The 27,542-nt window shown below is 39.7% G+C and overlaps 1 protein-coding gene across 1 annotated transcript in view; it reads left to right on the plus strand.

The window, feature by feature from the left end:
- Positions 1–466: 466 nt before the first annotated feature.
- Positions 467–27,542, plus strand: part of TMEFF1 (transmembrane protein with EGF like and two follistatin like domains 1) — a 153,359-nt gene continuing 126,283 nt past the window's right edge. Inside the window, exon 1 of the mRNA XM_042964181.1 lies at positions 467–539. The gene's annotated coding sequence lies outside the window, so the exon portion shown is untranslated. The remainder of the gene's footprint in view (positions 540–27,542) is intronic.

Genomic DNA, 27,542 nt, shown 5'->3' on the forward strand with positions numbered 1-27,542 from the left:
TCACTCATGCTCTCTTGTCTCTCTCAAAAATTAAAAGATAAAAAAATAAAAATAAATAAATAAAAGAGAGTGGTTTAGGGCTGCAATGGGAAAGTATGGAAGGAAGGTTCTCCTGCCTTTTTTTTTTTTTTATACTTATGGGCAGCTGAATTAATACTTCCTCGAGCTAAGAGTCCGTCTTCTTCCAAGTGGGAAACTCTCTTCAAGAAGGGTCAATGGCAACCGTATTTTGGGGAGGCTCTGCTTAAGCTTAGATGTTTCTTTCTGTGGCTGCTGACTGTTGAGATGTTTCCAGGTTAGAGTAATTTTCATACCACATTGGTACGCTGTTAATCCCTTCAGTTTGATAAACACCCAGCTAGCCTCTGTCTCTTTCAAATATCATGTCTCCCTGACAACACAGAACACACTCAACACTTAACCAAACAGGACATTCTAACATTCTGTTCTACCCAGTTACTGCATTCAGGAACATAGTGATTTCCGCACAGCCCTGCTGAAGATCTGGTCTCCTCCTGCCAACAGATAACCCAGCAGAGGTATTGAATAGTTTCTTTATTTACATCCTACTTTTATACTGGGATCTTACAAAATCTTTGGATCTGCCCTGTGAAGGTGGAAGAAGAATGACTGACATTTAGGAGCTACTCCTCTCTCTAACCCACTATAGAAGGAAGTCATTTGTGGTGCCCAGAGAGGGACCAGATATCAGCAAAGAAAGACAGGTCATGCTTTGGGGACAATGGCTAGGATGAGAAACAGATTCCAATTTTAGTTTCTATTCTAAAACAATCACATAATATGAGATTCTTAACCAGTCCTTTCTCAGAGCTCCTCGTGTAAAGTGAAGCAAGAATATACATGAAATGGACTTACCTCAAACGAGTAATAAAACTTGTTCCATGTGAAATCCTTGATTCCATGAGCTCTCTTTCCCTAAGAGCCATGCATCAATATCCTGCCTTTCTCAGACTCTGAGATTGCTTCATTTAATCACGGTCTTCCTTACCTGCAGGGTTTTCATAACCGCCAACACAAAGGTTCTTCACCTATCAAAGCCTCCATCTAGCAACACCCACATTTAACGTGATCAATTGCTCAGTGCTGACTACTGCTATGGCAACTGCCTGAGTTCTGCCTCCTCTGGCATCTGGGATGCCTTTAGCGTACTGCTGTTTTATCTCAGACCCAATCTCCAGTTCTGGAACATTCTTACTGTTTTCCCTTTCCAGTTCCTTTCCAAACCACAAAGTTTTTAAAGATTTTTTTCATTTTTAAGTAATCTTTTTTAATTTTTAAGTAACCAATGCAGGGCTTGAACTCACAAGCCCAGGATTAAAAATCGCATATTCTGCGGACTGAGACAGCCAGGCATCTTGCCAAGCCACAAAGTTCTAAAGAAAGATGCAAGTCTGGATAGGCATGGTAAAGTACATATTCTTCATGACTTTTCTATTCTTTAAGAAATTAATTCTGTTTTATTCCTTTATCTGCCAGTTATCTTTTTAAAAAAAAACAAGTTTTACTTATTTAAATAATCTCTACAACCATCGTGGGGCTTGAACTCACAAACCCAAGATCAAGAGTCGTATGCTCTTCCAACTGAGCTAACCAGGCACCCTGCCAATTATTTTTTTTATGCACTCTCAATGGTGGCTGTAGCAGTGCTCAAGGTAATACAATTCTATAAATTAGAAACAAGTTTAGAAAAGCAATGTCTTGGAGCAACTGGGTGGCTCAGTCAGTTAAGTGTCTGACTGGCTCAGGTCATGATCTCCTGGTTCCTGAGTTTGAGCCCCACATCGGGCTCTCTGCTGTCAGCACAGAGCCCCCTTCAGATCCTCTGTCTCTCTCTCTTTCTGCCCCTCCCCTGTGCATGCTCTCTCTCTCAAAAATAAATAAAAACATTTTTTTAGAAAAGAAAAGAAAAGCAATACCTCTGAACTGAAGCCAGTAAAAATTCACATAGCATAAAAGTTTAGCTATTCTGCAGACAAAACCATTTTGCAGCCAAGGAAACTGAGGCTTAGAATGTAAGGTGGAATTCAAACTCTGTGCTTCCAGCAAGTACACTAGACTCACAGAGATGAAAGTATTATCATAAAAAATAACAAGACTCTAGCTGACATAGAAGAAAGTTGAAACTAAATTATATGTAAGAAGGTCCATGGGAGTACAGAGGAGAAACATGACCTTAGGGATATTTGTATCAAATGTGGCTGCAATTTGGACACCTCAGTGGATCAGTTGGTTAAGCGTCCAACTCTCGATTTCAACTCAGGTCATGATCTCACGGTATGTGAGTTTGAGCCCCTGTCAGGCTCTGTGTTGACAGCGTGGAGCCAGCTGAAGATTCTCTCTCCTTCTCTCCCTCTCTCTCTGCCCCTCCCCTGTGTATGCCTTTGTCTGCTATCTCCCTCTCTCTCTCAAAATAAATAAACATTAATTTTTTTAATGTGGCCACAATTTAATGAATTCTTTCTCCTTTTTAAGGATAATTCTTTCTTCTCCTTATTCTCCTTCTCCTTCTTCTTCCTGTAACAACTATATTGAGATATGATTTACATATAATATAATTCATTCATTTAAAGTGTAAAAATAGAGTGGTTTTTAGGATAGTCACAGAGTTTTGCAACCATCACCATAATCAATTTTAGAACATTTCCATACCTCATAGAAACCCTATGCCCTAGAGGCACCTGGGTGGCTCTTGGTTAAGTGCCCACTTCAGCTAAGGTCATGATCTCACAGTTCGTGTGTTCGAGCCCCACGTCAGGCTCTGTGCTGGCAGCTCAGAGCCTAGAGACTGCTTCAGATTGTGTCTCCCTCTCTCTCTCTGCCCCTTCCCTACTCACGTTCTATCTCTCTCTCTCAAAAATAAATACACATTAAAAAAAAGAAACCCTATGCCCTTTATTTATGACCCTTAATTCCCCTATCTTCCCAGCCCTAGGCACCCACTAATCTACTTTCTGTCTCTATAGAGTTGTCTGTTCTAGTCACTGCATATAAATGCAATAATATAATATGTGACTTTTGTGACTTACTTCTCCCACTTAGTATAATTTTTTTTAAGTTCATCCATGTTGTAGCATGTATCAGAACTTAATTCCTTTTCATGGCTGATAATATTCCATCATATAGATAATATCCACTTTGTTTATCCATTTATCAACTGATGGACGTTAGATTGTTTACACTTTTGGCTATTATGAGAAATACTGCTATGAGCATTTATGTACGAGTTTTTGTGTGGAAATGTTTTCATTTCTCTTGGGAATATACCTATGAGTAGAATGCTAGATCAGATGGTAACTCTATGTTTAACTTTTTGAGGCATTGCCAAACTATTTTCCAAAGACACTGAATCATTTTACATTCCCACCAGGAGTGTTTGAAAATTTCAATTTCTCCACATCCTTACTAATACTTTTTATCATCTGTCTTCTTTATTATAGCTATTCTCACAGGTATGATGTGGTATCTCAATGCAGTTTTGATTTGCATTTCCCTGATCACTAATAATGATGAGCATTTCTTTGAGTGCTTATTGGCCATTTGCATATCTTCTTTGAAAAAAATCTCTATTCAGATTTGTATTAATTTTGGATAAATTTCTGGAAATTGAAACTAATTGGCCAAAGGATATACACATTTCAAGATATGCCTAGTAACATTGAGTAGATTCGCCCCTCCACCAGCAATAATGATGTGCCTCCTCTGTGCCCTTGCCAAAACTAGGTACAAACTTTTAAAAATCCTTTCTACCCTAGTGGATTAAAAAAAAAAATTATTGTTGTTTTAATTTGAATTTATTTATCAAGATTGTACTTTCCCCCCATATATTTGTTGGCTATGTCAGAGATAGCTAGTTGCCTACCCAGTATCCATTCTCCTTTCTTTGTCATTAACAGAAATCCCAGTTTTATTAGGTACAGTGATATGTCTAGCTAAAAAAGTACATTCATCAGCCTTCTTTGCAGATAAGGGTGGCTGTATATCAGATCTAAGTGTATGTCATTGGGTGGAACTTCCAGAAAGGCATCTTTAAAGGGAAACAGACTCCACTGGTATGTTTTCTTCTTTTTTTGTCTAATATATAGACATGATACCTAGAGCTACAGCATCCATTTACAACAAATCATGGGAATTAACTTGGGAACAAACATGGTGTATTAATTAGCTTGGGCTGCCATAGCGAAAAACAATAGATTAGTTGGCTTAAATAACAAATTTATTTTCTGGGGTGCCTGAGTGGCTCAGTCGATTAAGCATCTAACTTCTGCTCAGGTTATGATTTCATGGTACATGAGTTCAAGCCCCGCGTCAGGCTCTGTGCTGACAGCGCAAAGCCTGGAGATGCTTCCAGTTGTGTGTCTCCCTCTCTCTCTGCCCCTCCCCTGTTCACACTCTGTCTCTCTCTCTCTCTCTCAAAACTAAATAAACATTAAAAAAAAATTTTAAACAATTGTTTTAAAAAAAGAAATTTATTTTTTAGCCGTTCTAGAGGCTGGAAGTCCAAGATCACTATACCAACATGGTGGTTTTCTGATGAGAGCTCCCTTCCCAGGTTGGAGACACAGTCAGCTTCTCATTGTGTTCTCATATAGCAGAGAGAAATAGAGATTGATCCCTTCCTTCTCTTCTCCCCCTCCCCTACTCCTTCTCCTCCTCCTCCTCCTCCTCCTCCTCCTCCTCCTCCTCCTCCTCCTCCTCCTTCTCCTTCTTCCACAGTACTATTGGATTAAGACCCACCCTTACAACTTCATTGAACTTTAATTACCTCCTAAAGCTCCTATCTCCAGATATAGTCAAATTGGGGGCTAGGTCTTCAACATACGACTTTGGAAAGGACACATCACAGTTTATAGCACATGGGAACCTTAGGTAAGAGAACTAAAAGACGTTAGCCTTGAAATCCTTGAGCTGCTCACCAGCCCAGATGAAACTTCTTCTAGACTATGTTATTTAAGACAATATTACTTGACTTTTCTGTTAGATGGTACAATAACACAAAACCTCATTCCTAATTAATAATTTGGTCAATCATAGTTCCTTAATGAATTGCTCACTCAGGCCAGACTGTTCTCTCTGCCACCAATCTGCAGCCTCTCAGAAGCAATGTTGAATTAAGATCATGTTAAACACGACTTTGTAGTATCCAGCGTTATCTAAAAAAAAATATTTTTTAAACTTTGAGTGTTTTCACCTGTCTACAAAATAATATAGATTGGTTTCAATCCACCTATTCAACTAACTTACCTCTTACTAATTCTTCCTTTGGTGTCCTGATGTGATTTTCCACTTTGCTAACCCCTTTTCCCAGAATTCATCCCACCTGTTCCACACTTAAGACCTACCTGTCCTTCAAGATCAAGTTCAAACCTTAATTCTTCAAGATAAGTTTCTTCAGCTACTCCAGCCTATAATGTTCTCTTTCTCCTTTGGATTCTGTGGCATTGATTTTCTGTACTTCTAATTTTCCCTTTACATCATATTTACCTCTCACTTTTCCTGTCACCCTCCAAAAAGAATGTAAATATTCTGAAACTTGGGTCTGAATCTTATATACATAGCAAGGGCCTAATAAATATTTGCTGGTGGTTATGATCATAAAAATTTTACTGTAAATGTCTATCATGCATGCTGCCAGTGGAGTGGAGCTGTCCTTTAATAAATTCTCCATTGACTGAAAAGTAAGAACTGACCTACAAAGCATAGTATCAGGGTCTTTCACAGGCTTGCTCCAGCCTACTTTTCCAGCACTTTCCATTGCTGCTTCTCCAACACATCTCTTGATCTTTGTCATGATTTTCCCCTGCATTTTATCATATACAAAGCTGAATCTCTTCCAATAGTCCCTGAATGATCCTACCCCTCACCTGTGACCAATGCCAGAAATCCAAAATGATTCCACATCCCTAACTTTCATTCACTCTTCACCTCCAATCAGGGACTACAGGTAGATTCTAGAGTCTATCAACTTAATATCTCTCATAGCTATGCCTTCCTCTCAATTATTGTATCAGTGCTTTAGTTCAGATCTTCATCACTAATTGGGAGCAGTCCATGTAAGGTGAGACCTCAGAGCAAAAACAGTGATGGATTTCAGAGTGTAAGACCTGGAGCCACTGGTAATTATTCTGGTGCAGTAGAGATCTGAGGTCTCCCTATATGGCATCCATACACACACACACAATTATATATGAGATATATATATCGGAACGAAGTATATGATGAACATGATATTTCAAGCCAATGAAGAAAAAGATGATGTAATAACGCTGGGATGATTGGCTATGGATTTGAAAAGCAAAGTTTTATTTATATCCCAACCTAACATCTAAATACTTTTGTATAATCTTTTAATGTTTATTTATTTTTGAGAGAGAGAGAAACAGAGTGCAAGCAAGAGAGGGGCAGAGAGAGAGCGGCACACAGAATCCAAAGCAGGCTCCAGGATCTGAGCTGTCAGCAGAGGACCCAACGCAGGGCCTGAACCCACAAACTACAAGATCCTGACCTGAGCCAAAGTCAGACGCTTAACCAACTGAGCCACCCAGGTGCCCCTAAATATTTTTTTTAAAAACCTTAAAAGAAAATATCTTGAGCATGTAGAAGGCCTTTACAAGAAGATAACTAAAACTGAAATCCATAAGGAAAAGATTGACCATTAGGTTTTATTAAAATTTCAAGCTTTGAGGGCCGCCTGGGTGGCTTAGTTGGTTAAGTGGCCAACTTTGGGTTGGGTCATGATCTCATGGTTTGTTGAATTCGAGCCACACATTGGGCTCTCTGCTGCCAGCACTGAGCTTGCTTTGGATCCTTTGCCCCTCCCCTGTTCGTGCTCTCTCTCTCAAAAATAAACAAACATTAAAATTTCAAGCTTTGATATAGTAAAAAGATATCATGACAGATAAAAGACAAGCAAGATTATTTCAGCACACACACACACACGCACACACACTCACTCTAACCAAAAAATGGGCTTGAAAAAGAAATTCAAATGATCATTAACCCTATGAAACATTGTCCTTCTTACTAGTAATTAGGAAAATGCCATGTAAAATAATGAGATAGCATTTTTAGTTTCCATGCAGACTAAGATTTTTTTTAATTGATTACACTTGGTATTAACAAGAAGTGGAGAAAAAAATCGCTCAGATACTTTGTTAAAGGAAGTGTAAACTTGTGTAGATTTGAGGGAGGAAAAGTGGACGGTAGTCAGCAAAATTTTAAGTGCCTGCGTGCCTTAGATCAGAGTTCCAAATCTAGAAATCTATGGAACAGTAATATTCACACACATGCACAAAGATGTATAAACAAGGATGTTTAGCAAAAGCAAAACATTGTAAAAAAACCTAAATGATTGTCATTAAAGGAATAGTAAGGGCACATTAAAGAATGTATATGCAATATATTCCATATATATATTGTACTTATGTATAATATGTTATGTTTTATGGAATATTATGAATCCATTAAAAAGGAAATAATACTATAGTTTTATATATGTTAATGGGTAGATCAAATGGGTAGATTTTACTAGGTGAAAAATCAATGTGTGGAACAACATTGATATATGGTCATTATATATCATATGATTATAATGATTCCTTTTGTATTAACTTTTTAAAAAATCTATATAAATGACATATGTTAATAAACATAATTTTTTGGGAAGAGTCACATGCTATCATGTTGTTTGTTCTTTTCTGGAGTGTTCATTTTCTAGCCATGAATATTTATTTCTTTCATTATTTTAAAAATGTCAATAGATGGGAAGTGAGATTATGGGCTCCTCTTTATTTTTCTCTGAATTTGAAAAGAAAATAACAGATGTTATTTTATTTTATTTTTTTATTAAGTTTATTTATTTATTTTGAGAGACAGAGAGAGAAAGGAGCAGAGAGAGAGAGGGAGAGAGAGAATCTCAAATAGGCTCCATGCTGTCAGCACAGCCCGAGGTAGGACTCAATCCCACGAACCATGAGATCATGGCCTGAGCTGAAATCAAGAGTTGGATGCTAAACTGACTGATCCTTCCAGGTACCCCAACAAAACTTATTTTAAAATAACATTTAAAGGAAGAAAAACTTCATAATAAAAAATAAAACAATCTGATAGTTGTACGCAAAGATCCCTATGACTTATCACTTGAGAAAGCTATACAGCAAATGTATTATAAGATCCTCTTTATTAATTAAAAACACACACACTGAACTAAATACTTGTATAATACAGATATACAGAAGGATATAGATACAGATATAGATGTACACTGATGCACCAAGCTGGTTAACAGGGATGATTAGGGACACCTGGCTGGCTCAGTTGGTGGAGCATGTGACTCTTGACCTTGGGGTTGTGAGTTGGAGCCCCATGTTTGGCATGGAGATTGCTTAAAAATAAATAAATAGCTAAATAAACAAATTTTAAAATTTTTAAAGAGGAAAAATAGGGATGATTCAGAGAGAGAGAAGTGATACTGTGGTGAGCGATGAGGGACTTCAAATGCATACACTTTATACTTCTGTACTGTAGTTTTTTAAGTTTTTCTTATTTATTACAGTTTTACAGATTTATTATTGTACCTAGGGCTTTCTAAGAACTCAAGACTTTATTCAGTTCTAGAAAACTATCAGCTGCTCTCTCTTTACCATGCTTCCCTCTATTCTCTTCTGGAACTCCGATATATCTAGATCCTGTCCTGTCAATTCCTCATAGATTTAGATCTAGATAGATTTTATTTAAAAAAATTTTTTTATGTTTATTTATTTTTGACAGAGAGAGAGAGAGAGAGAGAGAGAGCGAGCGAGCATGAGCGGGGGAGGGGCAGAGAGCAAGGGAGACAGAATCTGAAACAGGCTCCAGGCTCTGAGCTGTCAGCACAGAGCCCAACACGGGGCTCGAACTCACAGACCGCGAGATCATAACCTGAGCTGAAGTCGGACACTCAACCGACTGAGCCACCCAGGCGCCCTAGATCTAGATAGATTTTAAAATAGCTTTATTTACATATAATTCCCATAACGCACATAATCATTCATCCACTGTGAAATATATTTTGCAATGTCTTAAACTATTCTCCATGTTTGTTAACGGCTTTTTCATATTTTCAAAATAATCTTTTCATCTCTGTGGTGCTCCTGGATGAATTCATCAGCGCTATTTCTCAATTTTTTTTTTTTAAATAGTATTCATTCTAGGCTTTATCTTGTTTGCTGAGACTTTTGTTTCACTGCAGTTTTCCTTTTCAGCAGTAGTGTTTCATGATTTTGTTCTCTTCTGGATGTCCTTCATTTACTTCTTTGAGAATTATAAACTTTTTTCTTTGTCATCTGTTTCCTCAGGAGTACATTTTCCATTTGTACTTTTTTCTTTATTTATTTAAGTAATCTCTGCACCCAGTGTGGGGCTTGAACTCACGACCCTGAGATCAAGAGTCACATGCTCAATCAATTGAACCAGCTACCCTGCCATTTGTACTTTGAACTTTAGTTTGCAAGCTCTTTTTTTTTTTTAATTTTTTTTTTTAACGTTTATTTATTTTTGAGACAGAGAGAGACACAGCATGAATGGGGGAGGGGCAGAGAGACAGGGAGACACAGAAACGGAAGCTCCAGGCTCTGAGCCATCAGCCCAGAGCCCGACACGGGGCTCGAACTCGTGGACCCCGAGATCGTGACCTTGTTATGCCCAGAATTTGTGATCCCCAAAGACCACTAGGGAGCCGAGTCCGATGCAAAAGCAAAAGAACCTTTATTCGAGCTAGCTCGAGCTCAATCCCCTACCTGCAACGACGCAGCGGTGAGATACCAGGGAGAGAGAGCGAGTTTCAAAAGCACAAAGCTTTTATAGGGGTCTAGGGGCAGTTGGTGAGGTAATGGCTGTGGCCTCAGCCGATTGGCTGGGGAAGGGTCGTGGCCTCGGCTGATTGGCTGGGGAAGGGTCGGAGTCCTGTTACGCAGGTCGCTGGGCGTGTTTTGATCAGGAAGTTTGAACGGGTGAGCGGGAGGTTACTCAAGGGGAGGAGGCGCGGTCTGAGGTTTCTGTGATTTTCCCGGAAAAGGGGTCATGTCGGGGACATAGTCACTCAAGGTGGAGAACACAGAACAAGATGGAGTCGGCCGGCGTAGGCCCGCCCTTTCAACCTGAGCTGAAGTCGGACGCTTAACCGACTGAGCCACCCAGGCGCCCTGAGTTTGCAAGCTCTTAATGTGGATTTTTTTTTTTTTTTTTTTTTTTGAGAGAGAGAGAGAAGGGCAGAGAGACAGGAAGAGAGAGGCAGAGAGAAACAAAGAGAGAGAAAGGGACAGAATCCCAAGCAGGCTCCCTGCTGTCAGCACAGAGCTCAATGTTGTGGGGCTAATCCCATGAACCGAGAGATCTTGACCTGGGCCAAAACCAAGAGTCAGGCATTTAATGGACTGAGCCACCCAGGCACTCCTTGTGGGATGTTTCTTTTTGTTGTTTCCTATCGTCTGGTCCCACCCCCTCCAGGTCTGGTCATTTTGCAGTGTGCTCACATGACTGACCAGGAAGGATACTCTGTCAACAGATAGCATCCAATCCCTGGTTCATCGATCGCACATTTGATTCAGCCTCAGAAACAACAGCCAATCTAGAACTGGTCCCCATTTCCCTCTGACAGTCCTTGAAACCTTCAGTGGGAACTACAACCTTACAAAAATGCTGCTTTCCTTCCTGTAATAGAGGGTTATTCTTGTTTCCTCTGGGACGTGTCTCCCTACTCCCCTACCCTGCCTGGCTGGAAAGATCGATATTCTGAATATCATCTTCAGTTAATGAGGCTTCAACAACATAGGACAGCTTTCTGTAGCACAATCTCAGTTGATTTTTTTATACTTAGGTGATGGGCTTCTTGAGGTAAAGCCTCACTGAAGATTTCTGAATGACCTACTAAACTCATGAAAATGTGCTCAACAAATTAAAATCATAATGTAAGACACCTGTATACTCTAACTTGGATTTAAATAAAATTTAAAAAAAATATTTAAAAACTATAAACAAACAAAAACATACTCACAAAATGGCTACAATTTAAAAGACTAGGAAATCAAAGTATTGGTATGGGTGTGGGGTAATGGGAGAGAATATGAAAGAGAATAACCACTTTAGAAGACTGTTTCTTAGAAACCCGTGGGGGAGGGGAAGGAAAAAAAAAAAAAAAAGAGGTTAGAGTGGGAGAGAGCCAAAGCAGAAGAGACTGTTAAAAACTGAGAACAAACTGAGGGTTGATGGGGGGTGGGAGGGAGGGCAGGGTGGGTGATGGGTATTGAGGAGGGCACCTTTTGGGATGAGCACTGGGTGTTGTATGGAAACCAATTTGACAGTAAATTTCACATATTAAAAAAAAAAAAAAAGAAAAAAAAAGTAAAAAAAAAAAAAAAAAAGAAAACTGTTTCTTAGTGTAAGAGCCTAAGGCAGGCTGCCTCAAAATGTGCCACTTTGACATGTTGATTATGTTAAATAAAAGTTACTTAAGAGACAGCTGTGCAAGGACATTCAGACCCTCCTCTGTCCCCCTGAAATCAGGAAATCAGTCTCCTCTGTGAAAGCTACCCTCCCTGGACTAGGAGGTAAAGCGATGTCCTTATCACCAGAGATGGGAAATTTAGAGCCAGGAAGGCTGTATCAACAATGCTTGTTTCTTTTTAAGTAATTGTAGCTCCCAAAGCTAGGTTTTCTTTGTCCTGTCAATTCCTCATAGATTTATTGTCTCTTTGTCTAAAGAGTATAAAAACTGCCTGACTCGGTCATTTCTTTAGGTTTCAATTTCATTATTGGGCCTCTGTGCTCACCTAATAAAACTGTGGCTTTTTTCTCCTGTTAATCTGTTTCATGCAAATTTAATTCTTAGTCTCGCTAGAAGACCTTGAGGGGTGGAGGAAGAAATTTTTCTTCCTTCCATTAGTTTCTTACAGTAACATGTCCACCATAATAAAGCAATTTCCATGATAGAGGAATTCCACTTCTAGGCATGTACCCAGAAGAAACGAGTGCACATGTCCAAAAAAAATTGTACAGGAATATTCACAGCAGCTTTATTCATAGAAGCCCAAAATGGAAACAACACAGCTGTCCATCAAAGGAAGAATAAATAAAGAATGGAATACCGTAGTATGTCGCACAGCAGTATAGAGGAATGATAATAGTAAACACTGTGTGATTCCATTTATAAGAAGTTCAAGAACAGGGGCACCTGGGTGGCTCAGTTGGTTAAGCAACCATTCTTGATTTCAGCTCAGGCCTTGATCTCAGGGCTGTGAGTTCAAGCCCTGCACTGGGCTCCATGCTGAGTGTGAAGCCTACCTAAAAAAAACCAAAAAACAAAAAAACAGTGGTTGTAATGTGCCAGGGGCAGGGCATGGGGGCTGTAGGGCATGGGATGAGGAGACATGAAGGAATTTTCTGAGGAGAAGGAAATTTCTTTATCTTGACCTAGACAATGGTCATACAAGCATACATGTTTCTCAAAATTCATAAAGCTTTACACAAAACTTGTCCATCTTTTTTTTTTAATGCTTATTTATTTATTTTTGAGACAGAGAGAGCTTAAGCACAAGCAGGGGAAGGCTACAGGGAGACAGAGAGAGAGAATCTCAAGCAGGATCCACATTGCCAGTGCAGAGCCAGACTTGGGGTTCCATCACACGAACCATGAGATCATGACCTGAACCAAAATCAAGAGTTGGATGCTTAACCAACTGAGCCATCAGGTGCCCCTAAACTTACCCATCTTAAAAAAAAAATTTTTTTTTTAATGTTTATTTATTTTTGACAGAGAGGGAGAGACAGATAGAGCATGAGCAGGGGAGAGGCAGAGAGAGAGGGGGACACAGAATTTGAAGCAGGCTCCAGGCTCTGAGCTGTCAGCACAGAGTCTGATGCGGGGCCCGAACTCACGAACCGTGAGATCATGACCAGAGTGGAAGTCGGACGCTCAACTCACTGAACCACCTGATTAACTTGTCCATCATTTAATACCGAAGTCATACACCACTAAAGTACTGTTAGGATAAAGAGTTGGAGAATGGACGTTTGTATGTTTTCTGAAGAGGAATACAGGACATGTCAATGGGCTCTAAAAGTTGATGGTATTTACTCTTTATTTAATTTTACTCAGAAACTCTTTTATTTCCTTTCCCTGTGTCTATAACTAGTACTCATTTCACCTGGTTAGTTCCGTTTCCAGAAATAAAATAGAACTGAGACAAGGAGAGAGAAGAAAAAGTTGTACATGATGTACTATGATAAAGATAGAAATAGATTTAATTACCTAATGAAAAGGCTCTAATAGAATTAACTAAATTGTAGGTAGTGACAAATACAGGGAAAGAAGTATTTCTCCAGAGAGAAGGAGGGATATCTTGAAGGAAGTCTTTAGAGAGAAAAGGTGAGCCCAGAGCACTAATTAGCTGTATATGACCTCAGGGAAGTCACTTAATCTCTCTAGGGATGCTTCCATTTTACAGATTTTCTTGCATTTTAAATGATAGGATTGAACTGAGCTCAGAGCATCATGTTATTAAAGTACAATATAATAATTAACGTTCCTGAGTCATCCAGAAAAGGTTAATTTCTATTCTCTGTATTTTGTTTCATTAGGTAAAGTATGTAACACATTGATTTGTAACAAAAAATTACTATTGACATATTGAATGTCTACATTACTGTGCCAAGTAATGTCCTAGGTAATACACTTTCATTGTCTTATTTAACTTCCATTTTAATTAATTAGCAATTTTTATAATTTGTATGATTGGATCAAATAAAATGTTTTAAAATAACATTTATATATATTTTTCCATTGTAAAAATAATATGGCATTTTTGCCAAAAGCAAGGAAAACATAGAAAATTATAACGAAAAAATAATCCTGTCACTTCAGAATTGACTGTCACCATTTTGGAGCATTAATATGTTGAATCTTTTGTATATATACACATCTGTTTTTAATTTGTTTTGTTTTATAAAATTAAGATCAAATTCAACATATATTTTGTATCCTTTTTCTTTTTTAAAAAAATGTAATTTTTCAATAAACAAATAGCATTCAATTTCTGTAAATATAACTGATTAGAAAATCCATTGTTGTTGGCTATAAGAAAAGTCTTAACACCAGTGATGTAAATTTTAGTTACACGAAAAATTCCCTGGGGCAATGTCTCAATCAGGGTCCCAGGGGGAAACAGATGGCACACTTCAAGAGAGTAATTTGAAGAGTGTTTAACACAAGATCTATTCAGAAAGGAGTGGGTAGGGATTAGGGAAATCACAAGTAATAATGCAGTATGTGACACACTGGGCAAGAGGAGGGAGGAGTGGGCAGTTACTGGAATGTGGAAACAAAGAACACTTGGTGGAGACCCCTGCCTGGTCTAAGCTGTAGTAGGCACTTGGTTAAGGGAACAGACTGCCTGCAGCAATCCTGAAAGAGAGATCAGAGGAATAAATGCCAAAATATCCCACCTGGCTCTGAACTCCTGTCTGTGCTCCCCGCTCAGATTGTTTTCCCCAGTCATAAGCCAGAGGGCCAGGGAGTCTTTGGTGTGGTCCTTACAGGTTGGCCTCCTTAGATACAAAGCATGGTAGAAAAGGTGGAGAATGTATCTGGAGGGGTAAATGGAAATCTCTCTGTAATGGCCTGGTCTGTGAGTCAGAGAAATTTTCTGTTCAAAAAAAATTTTTGGGGGTGGTGCCTGGGTGGCTCAGTTGGTTGGGCGACCGACTTCGGCTCAGGTCATGATCTCACAGTTTGTGAGTTTGAGCCCCATGTCGGACTCTGTGCTGACAGCTCGGAGCCTGGAGCCTGCTTTGGATTCTGTGTCTCCCCTCTCTCTACCCCTCCCCTGCTCACACTCTGTCTCTCTGTCTCTCAGTAATAAATAAACGTTTAAAAAATAATAATAATAATAAATTTAAAAAAATTTTTAATGTTTGTTTATTTCTGAGAGAGAGACATAGACAGAGCGTGAGAGGGGGAGGGGTGGAGAGAGAGGGAGACACAGAATCCAAAGCAGGCACCAGGTTCTGTGCTGTCAGTACAGAGTCGGACACTGGGCTCAGACTCATGGGCCATGAGATCATGACCTGAGCTGAAGTCAGACGCTTAACCCACTGAACCACCCAAGCACCCCAAGAGAAGTTTTCTCTTAAGAAGTTACTTTGAATCTGAGATCTAAAGGATGTGTAGGTGTTAAGAATGTGATGAGTCCAAAGAAGACATTCAAATGGCAAATGGGTATATGGAAAGGTGCTCAACATCACTAATCATCAGGGAAATGCAAATTGAAACCACAATGGAAAGTCACCTCACACCTGTTAGGATAGCTGTTATCAAGACAAAAGGTAACATGTCGGCAAGGATGTGGAGAAAAAGGAATTCTTATACTATGTTGATGGGAATGTAAATTGGTATAGCCATCATGGAAAACAGTATGGAGGTTCCTCAAAAAATTAACAATAAAACTACTATATGATCTAACAATTTCACTTCTGGATATATATTCAAAGGAAATAAAATCAGTATCTCAAAGAGATATATGCATTCCCACATTCACTGCAATATTATTGACTGTAGCCAAGACATGGAAACAACCTACCTGTTGCTGGTGGATGAATGGACAAAGAAAATGTGTATATATATACCTCATATACAAGTAAATGAAATATATGATAATAGGTAATAATGTGTAATATGTAATAAAAGATAAATGTGACAGAGATATAAATATATATAAAATATGAGATATATATTTCTCATAATAAATATAAATATTTATTTCTCATAATAAATATAAAAATAAATACTTTTCAGTCATAAAAAGAAGAAAATCTTTTCATGTGGAACAACATAGGTGAAGGTGCTATGCTAAGTCAAATAAGCCAGACAGAGAAAGATAAATACTGTATGGTATCACTCATGTGTGGAATCTAGAAAAAAAAGCCAGTTTCATAGAATCAGAGAATAGAATGATGGTCATGCCAGAGGCTGTGGGGGAAGAGGAAATGGGGAAATGTAGGTCAAAAGGTACAACTTTCAGTTACAAGAAGAATAAGTTCTGAGGATCTAATGTAGAGCAAGCATGGCAACTACACTTAACATGGTATTGTATACTTGAAAGTTACTAAGTAGATCTTAAGTATTCTCACCACACACACACACACACACACACACACACAAAGAGTTTGTACAAAAGAGTTAACTTTGTGAGGCGATGGATGTGTTATCTTTATCTTGGTAATCATTCCACAATGTATATCAAACCATCATGTTGTACACTTTAAAAGTATACATATTTGTTAATTATTCTTCAATGAAGTTATAAAACTAAAAAAAAAAATTTTAAAGAATGTAATGAATAAGAAAAAGAACATACTAAACAGAAGGAATAGCTTGTACAAAGTTCCTGTGGTAGGAGAGCATGTTTAAGGTATTGGAAGGACAATGGATGAAACAGAAAGACAAAAGGGGAGAACAGAGTCAAAGAGGGTGAAGATTTTGGCAGGAGCACATTGTAGGTTCCAGTAAGGATTTGGGTTTTTATCCTTAAAAAATAAAGTAAACCATTGATAGGTATTAGGCATTCAATGACAAATTAGATTTGTGAATTAAGAAAATTCTTCAGGGGAAGGGTACCATGGTGGCTCAGTGAATTGAGCATCTGACTCTTGGTTTAGGCTCAGGTCATGATCTCAGGATGTGGCATTGAGTCCCACAACAGCTGGGAGATGATTGTAGAACCTGCTTGGGATTCTTTCCCTTCCTCTCTCTCTGCTCCCCCCCCCCAAAATAAATAAACATTAGGGAGAAAGAAAGAAAGAAAGAAAGAAAGAAAGAAAGAAAGAAAGAAAATTCCTCAGGGGAGAATGGATTGTCAGGGAGGCCAAAAATGAAATGGAGGTGGAAATAGCAGTAATCCAGGTGGGAAGTTAGACTAAGGTGGTGGATGGTGATGGAGAGACAAAGAAAAGTTTGAGAAATATGGGGGGACATAAAATTGAGAAGACTTTGTAATATACCTGACATGGTGGTGTGGGAGTGGGGACAATTACAAAAATTCTGAGATTTCTTGATTGTAAGACCGGAAAGACGGAAAGCTTTCTGGAACTGGGACATTATAAAATAGTCAATATGGGCCGCTGACTGGTTAGGTAGAGTATGCAACTCTTGATCTCAGATGGTGAGTTTCAGCCCCACATTGAGTGCAGAGCTCACTGAAAAAAAAATTTTTTTAAGTCAATATAAGTAAAAAAAAAAAAAAAAAAAAAGATTTGGCTGCTTTTTTTAATGAATGAAAGCCTCTATATTCTGGAAAGGAAGACAGTTTAGGAGCTGAACAATGGGAGCAGAAACTATTTCTACAATTTAGGTTTGTTAATTACTAGGGGAATGTGATAGCCTGAGGAGGAAGAATTGGAAGGGAGGGCAGAGGGGTGGCATGAAGTAGACAGTGAAAAAATGGGAACTTATGCAAAAATGGCTCAGGTTGCTGCAGATTTGAGAAACTAAAACTTTGGACAAAATAGAACTGCAATAAAAATAGTTTTTCACAAAAATACCAATAAGCAAGGGAAATCATATTTTTCTATCCATTACTTATTTATTTTGCTTTCTCCTAGTCAACAGCACAGCATGCTGTTTCCATTCTTTAATTTTTCTTTTTGTCAAAGATAGTGAGCTTCCTGAGGGAGGCGCCTCACTTTCGCAAGTATTTTGAATAGGTCAGGCCTGTCTTTACCTACTTACTTTGAACCACAGTGATAATCCTGGGGACCAGTGTGAGGATTGTGTGTCTTCTACAAACCCTCTCCAGCTGTTTGCCCCTCCGTTGAGTGCAGGCTTTCCTCATCCTATATTGTGGTGGAGTGTTCTAAGCCCACTAGAGTGTAAGCTTCTAGAAAGCAAGATTGACGTTAAGTGCGGAGTAAGTACAAGTGCCATGGAGAACAGAAGAGAGTGTAATGGAGGCTTTAGAAGCAATCTGACTACCATCTCCCTCGTAGGTGTGGACAAGAACCCTGACTTAGGCCTATATTTCCTCCTACTGCGTTGGATATTGTCATTCATGGGTGTTGGGAGGGAGGGGGAGGGGGATTTCAAGGAACATCTTTCACATTTCCTAGTCTGTCCCTCTCTCATGTTCTATCTGTCAAATGCGGGAGCCCAGGGAGGACAGTATTCATGCCAGGTGGGTGGGCTTCTGCACACAGTAGTCACTAAGACTTATTTCTGGAATAAATGTATGGGTGATGAAACTCTTGTGCATGGAAACATCTTGAGGTTCCTTCCGGGGAAGAAGCCCACTCCCCACCATTTATTTCCGCAAGCCCAAAGCCCAGGCCTCTCGCAGTTTACACAGAGGCCCCACCCACCTCCAGGCGTGGCCCCGCACCACGCGCCCCTCAGCACCTGTCCCCTGCACTCGGGGATGCGCGGAACCTTAGTCAAATTCCAGGCTAAAGTGCGCTCGCGTTGGAGGCGCCCTCCGGCTGGGGGGCGGGGCCTGCGGAACTCAGCCTGCGGTGATAAGGAAAATACGGATAGGATCCGAAAAGGAGTCGGCTCTGGCTCCTCGGAGTTAGTGAAGGTGGGGCCAGGTAGGGGGTGTCGACGGATACTCAAAGGGAACCTGTTGGAGACTGACCTCAGTTTGCACACGATGCGCCTTTTACCACTACCTGTAGAAGTCTGTTGATTTTGCCTTTCAGTTAAATTTAATGGTCAAGAGCTGGTGCTTTGCGGGTTCCAATACATTTATGACTTAGTGTGACTGTGGCTTTGGGCAAGTTAATCGCCTGAGACTACCTGGCTCAATCAGGTGAGCATCCTACTTTTGATATTGGCTCAGGTTGTGATGTCAGTTGGTAAGTTTGAGTCCTGGGTTGGGCTCTGCGCTGAGGGTGCAGAGCCTGATTGGGATTCTCTGTCTCCCTCTCTCTCTGCCCCTCTCTCTCTCTCAAAAATAAGTAAATAAACATTTAAAAAATAAAATAAAATGGAACCGATAATAGCCATGGACTGCAACAGGCTTTTGTGAAGATTAAATGCGACTGTGTGTAAATTGCTTAGCACTCTGCCTGGCACACAGAAAACCACCGATAAGTGATAAGTACTATTATTATCATTATCATTATTAATAGCATAATAGCCATCATATTGTGGTTTTTGTGCCAGGATCTTTTGTTTGCCACTGCTATGCTAGTAATCCTTGGAAAATGTCAGAGTATGTGTGTAGTAACAGGAAATTCAAGACTGGGATATGTTCTGATTTTAAAAAGGAGAAAAAAGTAATCTTGAAAAATGCCATCTAGTAATCTTGACTTTTACTGAGCACCCATACAAACCCAGAATGGATCATACCAAAGGTAATTTGTAGGCATTTAGAAAAAGAACTGGTATTCATTATGAAGCAGTCTGCAGTAAGAATATATCAATCCAGGTGTGCGTGGGTGGCTCAGTCAGTTAAGCTATCAGCTCAGGTCATGATCTCACATGGAGTCCTGCTGTGTGCCTCTATGCTGACAGTGCAGAGCCTACTTGGGATTCTCTCTCTCCCTCTCCCTCTCCCTCTCCCTCTCTCTCTCTCTCTCTCTCTCTCTCTGCCTCTCTCCCATGTGCAAGCGTGCTCTCTCTGTCTCTCAAAAATAAATAAACATTAAAAAAAAAAAAGAATAAATCAATCCATACTAACCTTTTTGAATGGAGAGTAATCTGATAGCTCAGCAGAAAATCTTTTGTCTTCCTGGGCTTAAGTCATCTGAAAAAATAGCCTGAGGTGCTACCCCATTGTAAGCTCCTTCCCTGTCAGCAAGTCCCTTTCCATTTGACATCAGTCTTATACAAAAAATGTTTTTTTACTTACATAGGTAATATGTGTATACCTTTATGTTGTAAGAGATTCAAAAAGTGAAAATGAAGCTAAAGCCTCCCAACATCTACTCCCCATTCCACTCCCACCTCCAGTTGTCTTTTATCAGTTTAGTCTACACTTTGTTCAGATACTTTTAAATCTATCTCCACACTTGTATGACTCGTGGCAGTTAGGACTCTATTCAGCCAACTGAATACCCAACAAAAGAAGGCAGTTCACTGGTGTCTTCAGAAAGAAGCTCAGGGGCAGACAGGGCAGAGCTAGCAATGCAGGACAGCCCTGTGATATCATCAGGAGCCCAGGCTCTTTCTTTCATTTCCACCATCCACAGCCTTTGGCTTTTGTCCTCACAAGCCACAAGGTGATTGCTGCTCCTCTAAGAATGTGTCCACACACTAGACAGGAAAGGACAACAGTCATCTTCTTGCGAAGTTTTTTATTTTTATCAGGAAAGGAAGCCTACCAGAACATCTGCCTATAATTCATTGGCCAGAGCTGTATCACATGACCCGTCTATCAACAAGGGAGTGTAGGAAAGTAATTTACCTTGCAAGTATCTGAAGTATAGAATGGCACAGTAAAAGCAAGTTGTGCCTATCTTTTAGGTAACCAATTCAGTGTCTGCTACAGAAATATAGAGGCTGATTCTGCTTTTTCCATAAATGAGCTCATAGTGTATATATTTCTTGCAACTAGCTGTTTTTCCTTTGCAATATGAATTAGAGCTTTGCATGGTAGCATATATGAAACTGCCTCGGTCCCTTTAGCTGTGGCCTGATATCCTTGTTTCATTATTCTAAGGCACACATTTTCATTCACATTTTATGATCTTTAAAATTGGTATGCACCTTACAATTGCTGTCAGCTAGGCAGCAGTAGTGATGTAGCCGTCATTGCCTGCTGGATATGCTTCAAAACTTGCAGAATGGATGTTAGCAGCCTGGAATATTGATGATTCGGAGTCTAAACATGATTCAGAAGGTTCAGGCGCTGAGAAGAAGATTTAGATGTGTCTTTATTTTGTGAATACTTTCCTTTTAGTGTATGCACAAGGATGATATGAAATTTTGAAAAAATCCATGCCTTAAGTCTTAGTTGGCTTTCTGAATAAGTATGAAAAAAAGTATGAGTGATAAATATGTCATAATTAGGAGCATTTTTCTTAGTGATACATAAAATAATGATGTCTATAATTGATGACGCCTATAGTCAATGAAATGTGGTGTTCTACACTATGGCTATTCCATAGTTTATTTAATCATTTCCCTATCAATAGATGTTTTTTACTTTTTCTCAAATAATGCTCCAAAAACCCTTGTCTGTACCCTTTTCCCATATGTGCAAGTAGTATTTCTCTAGATGCGCAGAATTTCACAATTAAAAATTCTAATAGTTACTTCCCTCCCCCAAATCCATAACCCCCATCTAATATTGAGAAAAACTGAGGGACATCCTATAAAATACCTAATACTTCCCGAAACTGTGAAAGTCATTCCAAACTAAAGATAGTACAGTGTTTGCATATACCCCCCACACCCAATTTTTCCTATTGTTAACCTTTGATATTAGCATGGGGCCTTTGTCACAATGAATGAACCAGTGTTGATACATCATCATCAATATCATCATCATCATTATTATTATTTGATTATTGATTATTGATTATTATCATTATCATCATTATTTTTTTTAACCCAATCTGTTTTCTATCTTGCAGTCAGCATTCTCCCCACTATGTCCAGCCTGAGGTTGGGAAAAGGAACACTGATACATTATTATTAACAAAAGCTTATACTCTATTCAGATTTCCTTTGCCTAATGCCCCCCTTTGGTTCCCGGTTTCATCCACACAGCACATTATATTTAATTGTCATGTCCCCTTCAACTCCTCTTGGCTATGAAAGTTTCTCATATATTCCTTCTTTTAATGACTTGGTCATCAAATTTTTGACCTTGTCCAAATTTTTACATTTTTATTTTACTGAAATTGTAACTGAGAGGATTAATAAAATCAATTCCTTTATGAAAAGTTTCTATTTTCTATTTAATTGGTTAACTTTTCTGCTATTTGAGTTCTAGTTTATAATTAGTATTTCTAGTAAGTCCTGTTTTTGCAAGTCAAAGTTGGCAGATCTGACATCTGCCATGTGCACTTTTAGCCACTGTCAACTTAATTTTGTATTGTGTCCACCAGAAATATTTATTATGAATTGGATAAAATACTGACAGTTTATACTAATTCTTAATTTGTGAGAATATGTAAGGAAATCCTTTCAGGTGTTCCAGAGGAGTAAAATCTCCTTGTCATCTTCTGTAGGTCTATTGCTTTTTTACCTTTGCTTACAGGACCAGCTATTCATATTTGCTGTAGAGTTAAGAGCAGGCTAACTTTTTAGTTGCATCAAAATGGATCACAACATCCTTAGATCACAATGTCCTGGGTGAAAATATGCCCAAGACTAAAATGTGTACCAGTTTAAAATTGTGGAGCCAAAATGACTGGGCAAAACCAAACAAAACCAAAATTAAGCAAACAAAAAAACCCCACATCAATAGAATGCTTTGTTGTCCTATAAAAAAAAAAATCATAGTTTATTGAAGTATTCTATTGATGGGCCCTTAGGTATTTTCCAAAATTTCCTTCTCCCTTTATCCTTTTCTTTCCTCATCCTTTCCTCCTCTCCTCCTCCTTGTTCTTCTTCCTTTCTGCATCTCTCTCTCTCTCTCTCTCTGCCTCTCTCCCTCATGCCTTCCTTTACGTTCCATCATCAAAGCTGCAGTGAACATGCCTCTTGGTAACCACAGGTAAATATTTTTCCAGAAGAGACACCTAGCAGTGGAATTGCTGTGTTAGAAATTGGATAGTGAAAGGAAGACAGGAGTGGTGAATAATGCCAAAACAGCCATCGAGGATGTAAACCAAACTCTTCATTTTTCAGGCACTAAACCTCCCTCCCAAGGTTTCACAGCCTATTAGTGGCAGAGGAGGTCTAGAAATACAAAACAGGGTCAAGCAGTTTTATGAAAAGTAATGCAGGCTTGCCCCAGTGTCTTTGGACAGTTTCAAGGGGTTAGGCCTGACGTAATTGTGACAGCTTATGGAACAGTGTGTTCAGGCTGCTGTTGCCTCGAGTCTAGTGTTGAGCCTGGATGTAGATGAGATGAAGGACAGACGAGCACCTGTGAGGACAAATTTGGGTCTACAAAGAACATTGGAATCTGCCTCTTGCCCCAGCTGACATCTTGACTGAAACCATCTGACCGACCTGGAAGAACTGTTCAGCTAAGCTGCTTCCTGCCCCACTGAAACTGTGAGATAATAAATGTTTGTTGGCTTCCGCCTCTAAATTTTGGAGTGATTTGTTACACAGCAATAAATAACTAATACACCTAGGTACCAACAACATGTTCCCCAAAACCACTTCAATGTTAACGTCAAATTACTATGGCACCAGCAATTTTAGTGGCCAGCAGCTTGTGAATCCAGCCACTTTAAAATAGACAAGGTGGGGCACCTGGGTGGCTCATACAGTTAAGTACCCTACTTCAGCTCAGGCCGTGATCTCATGGTTCGTGGGTTCAAGACCTGGATTGGGCTCTGTGCAGACAGCTCAGAGTCTGGAACCTGCTGCAGATTCTGTGTCTCCCTCTCTCTCTGCCCTAGCCCTCTCTCTCTCTGTCTCTCAAAATAAATAAACATTAAAATAAATAAATAAATAAATAAATAAATAAATAAATAAATAAATAAATAAAATAGACGGGGTGGGGGAGGGAGTCGGTGCCTGGGTGGCTCAGTCAGTTAAGTGTCCAACTTTGGCCCAGGTCATGGTCTTGTGGGTTGTGAGTTTGAGCCCCACATCAGGCTCTGTGCTGACAGCTCAGAGCCTGGAGCCTGCTTTGGATTCTGTTTCTCTTTCTCTCTCTCTCTCTCTCTCTGCCCCTCCCCTGTTCAGTCTCTTTCTTTCTCAAAAATAAACAAACATTAAAAAAATTTTTTTAATAAATAAAATAAAATAGATAAGGTGGGTCTCAGGAAAAGGTAGAGGGCAGTGTTCAACTCAGGTTGAACTCCCTGAGTCCTGGAAGTTTCAGGCAGCCTGTATTTCACGTTGGCCTCTCCCCCCATCACTTTATGATCTGACACTCCTCTAGATTGTTCCATCAACACTGGCTTTTGTTCTTAACAGCTTCACCTGTAGCCTCTTGTTCAGCGCTCCATGCTCTGTGCCCCTCATTCCTTCCCTGGACAGATAGGTCCTGTAAACTGAGGCATTTTTGTTGATCTCAGTGCCCACGTCTTATGAAAGATATTTGGATATATGTGGCCATTGAAGAATAATAGCCTACCTTTCTCTAACTTTGGGAAGGAGATGTTCAGATAGAATATTAACTCAATGCCCTCAGTGGTAAGATCCTAGGAGGAATCCCTGAAGCTTCCTAAAAACTATTTTCCTGCTTATCTGTGCTTAATATTGTATTTAAAGAGAAATGTGCCAAGAGACAGATGGACCAACAGTCAGGGATTGCCTGATAGTATAGTTGCACCTTAGTAGGATCACTACAGATAGGTCTTCCACTATGTGATAATAGCTTGTATTATATGGGAACTACTTAAATGATTTTTATATACAAACCTCAGTCCTCTAAACAATTCTGTGATGTACGTATGCTGCTTTATAAAATCACTCACCATCTTAGAGTAACTAATATTTTCCAGAAAAGTCTCAAGTTCAAAAATCTGTGTTTATTCTTGTCATTAGCTTTCAAAATGCTTCAGAAGTTTTGATATTTTAGCATCAGAACTATATCTCCTAGATTACCTCTACCATCAGAGAATGGATTGCAAATACTCTTGGTACAACTTATCCTGATATTTGGCTCAGAAAGTATGATTTTGGTGCATCTATCCACCCATGCCCGTATCCAGTGAATACCCCCACTCCCAGTGTCCATTGTGCTGGGTGGTTATTTTTGTACTGGATGATACCTCCCTTATATCCCACAACTGCCGATTGAGTCGGAAATGGACTTCTAGTCCCAAACTAGTCAATTCATAAGCTGCCAGCTTGTGTCCTGGCGTGAAATGATAAGCTAGATCAGTCACATTTTTTGTGTGGGTAAATATGAACCAAGAGACAAGGAGGAGGTTTCTACCCTAGGCCGAGGTACCCATGATGGTCAAGTGCAGGTAAGTAAGCAGAAGGAACAGGCTGGGAGATAGGGGAGTACATGGACAGAGGGAGACAAAGGCAGGCCAAGACAAAGAGAGGGGACTGAGAGACAAGAAGAAAAAGTCAGAGAGGCAGAGACAGAAAGATACACCTCAAATAAGAGAGAGAAATGTTCCTATTGGCTCTTAGGTGCCTGTGAGGCCCTGCTCAACTTGGGTTCTTGTCTTTCAATTCACCTTTAATTCAATAAACATCTTTTTCTTTAGCAAATTTGAATGAATCTACTCCTTACCCCCCAAAGAGCCAGATGAAAGAAGTCTCTAATGTCTATACTTCATTAGATTTTAGGAAGACTGGATCTGGCCAGTCAAAATCAAAACAGGCACATGGATAAATGAAATACCAGTGCATTAATTTTCAAAGAGAACTGTACTTTCTCAGAACTCTAGAGTGTTCAGGTTAGATGATCCGTCTATTTTTCCTCCTGTAAGGAAACTTGTGTAGAAACCAACTCCTATGTCAACTGCTTGGTGAGACTGGATCTGAGTGTAGAGGAGACCATTTGCAGAGTTGTTCTCCACATGCTATCAGAGCACAGTGCATCGTGTGCCTCCAGCATGGGGATGGACCATCTGAGGCAAGCCCCATGCTCTTGGGGAAGAGACGAGTCACCTGGATGTGTTCTTTCTATAGGCCTTCCTTTTACTAGATATGTGGACCCTACCCTTCTGTTAACATTTTCTACAGAGAAGTTATAACAGCTGTATTATTATTATTAAAAATTTTTTAATGTTTATTTTTGAGAGAGAGAGAGCACGAGCGAGCAGGGGAGGGGCAGAGAGAGAGAGGGAGTCACAGAATCCAAAGCAGGCTCCAGGCTCTGCACTGTCAGCACAGAGCCCCATGTGAGGCTTGAACTCATGAACCGCAAGATCATGACCTGAACTGAAGTCTGACGCTTAACAGACTGAGCCACCCAGGCACCCTGATAACAGCTTTATTATTAATAATGAAATAACAGCTAACATTGATTAAGTATTTTCTATGAAACTTGCATTGTGCTAAGCCCTTTAGAGACAGATACGGTACTGAGTCATCAAACAATCTTGTTAAGTGGGTATTGCTACTCTACTTTCCAGAGAAGTTTCAGACAGATTAAAGAAGTTTGTTCAAGGGAAAGGAACATGAAGAGAACTCAGTTAGGGACACGGAGAGAACTGGGAGGGCAGTGACCACATTACAGGTCTGAGTAGATTCCCTGGTCATGTTTGTTTTGGAGAACGTTTGCTCTCTTGATTCGGAGAGGAGACACATAATTAAATATGAGTTTTCTGGGGCACCTGGGTGGCTCAGTTGGTTAAGTGTCCAACTTCGGCTCAGGTCATGATCTCACGGCTCTGTGCTGACAGCTCGGAGCCTGGAGCCTGCTTCAAATTCTGTGTCTCTGTCTCTCTTTGTCCCTACCCCACTCACGCGCGCTCTCTCTCTCTCTCTCGCTCTTAAAAATAAACAAACATTCGGGGCGCCTGGGTGGCTCAGTCGGTTAAGCGTCCGACTTCGGCTCAGGTCATGATCTCACGGTCCGTGGGTTCGAGCCCCGCGTCAGGCTCTGGGCTGACAGCTCAGAGCCTGGAGCCTGTTTCAGATTCTGTGTCTCCTTCTCTCTGTGACCCTCCCCCGTTCATGCTCTGTCTCTCTCTGTCTCAAAAATAAATAAACGTTAAAAAAAAAAATTAAAAATAAACAAACATTCAAAAAAAATTTTTTTTTAATTTTTTTTTAAACTTTTTTTTTTTTTTTTTTTAATTTTTGAGACAGAGAGAGACAAAGCATGAACAGGGGAGGGTCAGAGAGAGGGAGACACAGAATCTGAAACAGGCTCCAGGCTCTGAGCTGTCAGCACAGAGCCCAACGCGGGGCTTGAACTCACGGACCGCGAGATCATGACCTGAGCCAAAGTCGGCCGCTTAACCGACTGAGCCACCCAGGCGCCCCTCAAAAATATTTTTTAATTTAAATATGAGTTTTCTGTGTTTCCTTAACAGCATTTCAGCATGTGACTCATGTCAATCATCATTACTTTAAATAACCAAAAATAACAATAATAATACTGGTCATTTACTGAAGTCAAGTAGGTTAATCTACCCTGCCAAGTTAGGTATTATTATTCCTACCTTAGAAATGAGAAAACTGAGATTCAAGGAGTTTAACTTAGTTCACAAAGATATAGGCAGTAAAGTCAGGATTCAAACCCAGAACCTATCTGTTAAATCCACCGTTTTTCCCATTCTGTGCCATCTGTCAATCACATTTCTAATCCCAATTGACACTCTTATTTTCACACCCCAGTTGTTTTCTCTGGACCATATCCCTATTTAAGAAGGAAATATTCATGGATGTCTAATGTGGCACTGGGGTGGAAAACTATAGTAGAAATGGTATCTTGCCTTGGGTTCCAGGGACGTGATTG

The sequence above is a fragment of the Panthera tigris genome, chromosome D4, assembly GCF_018350195.1.
Source record: "Panthera tigris isolate Pti1 chromosome D4, P.tigris_Pti1_mat1.1, whole genome shotgun sequence".
NCBI classification, from domain to species: Eukaryota; Metazoa; Chordata; class Mammalia; order Carnivora; family Felidae; genus Panthera; species Panthera tigris.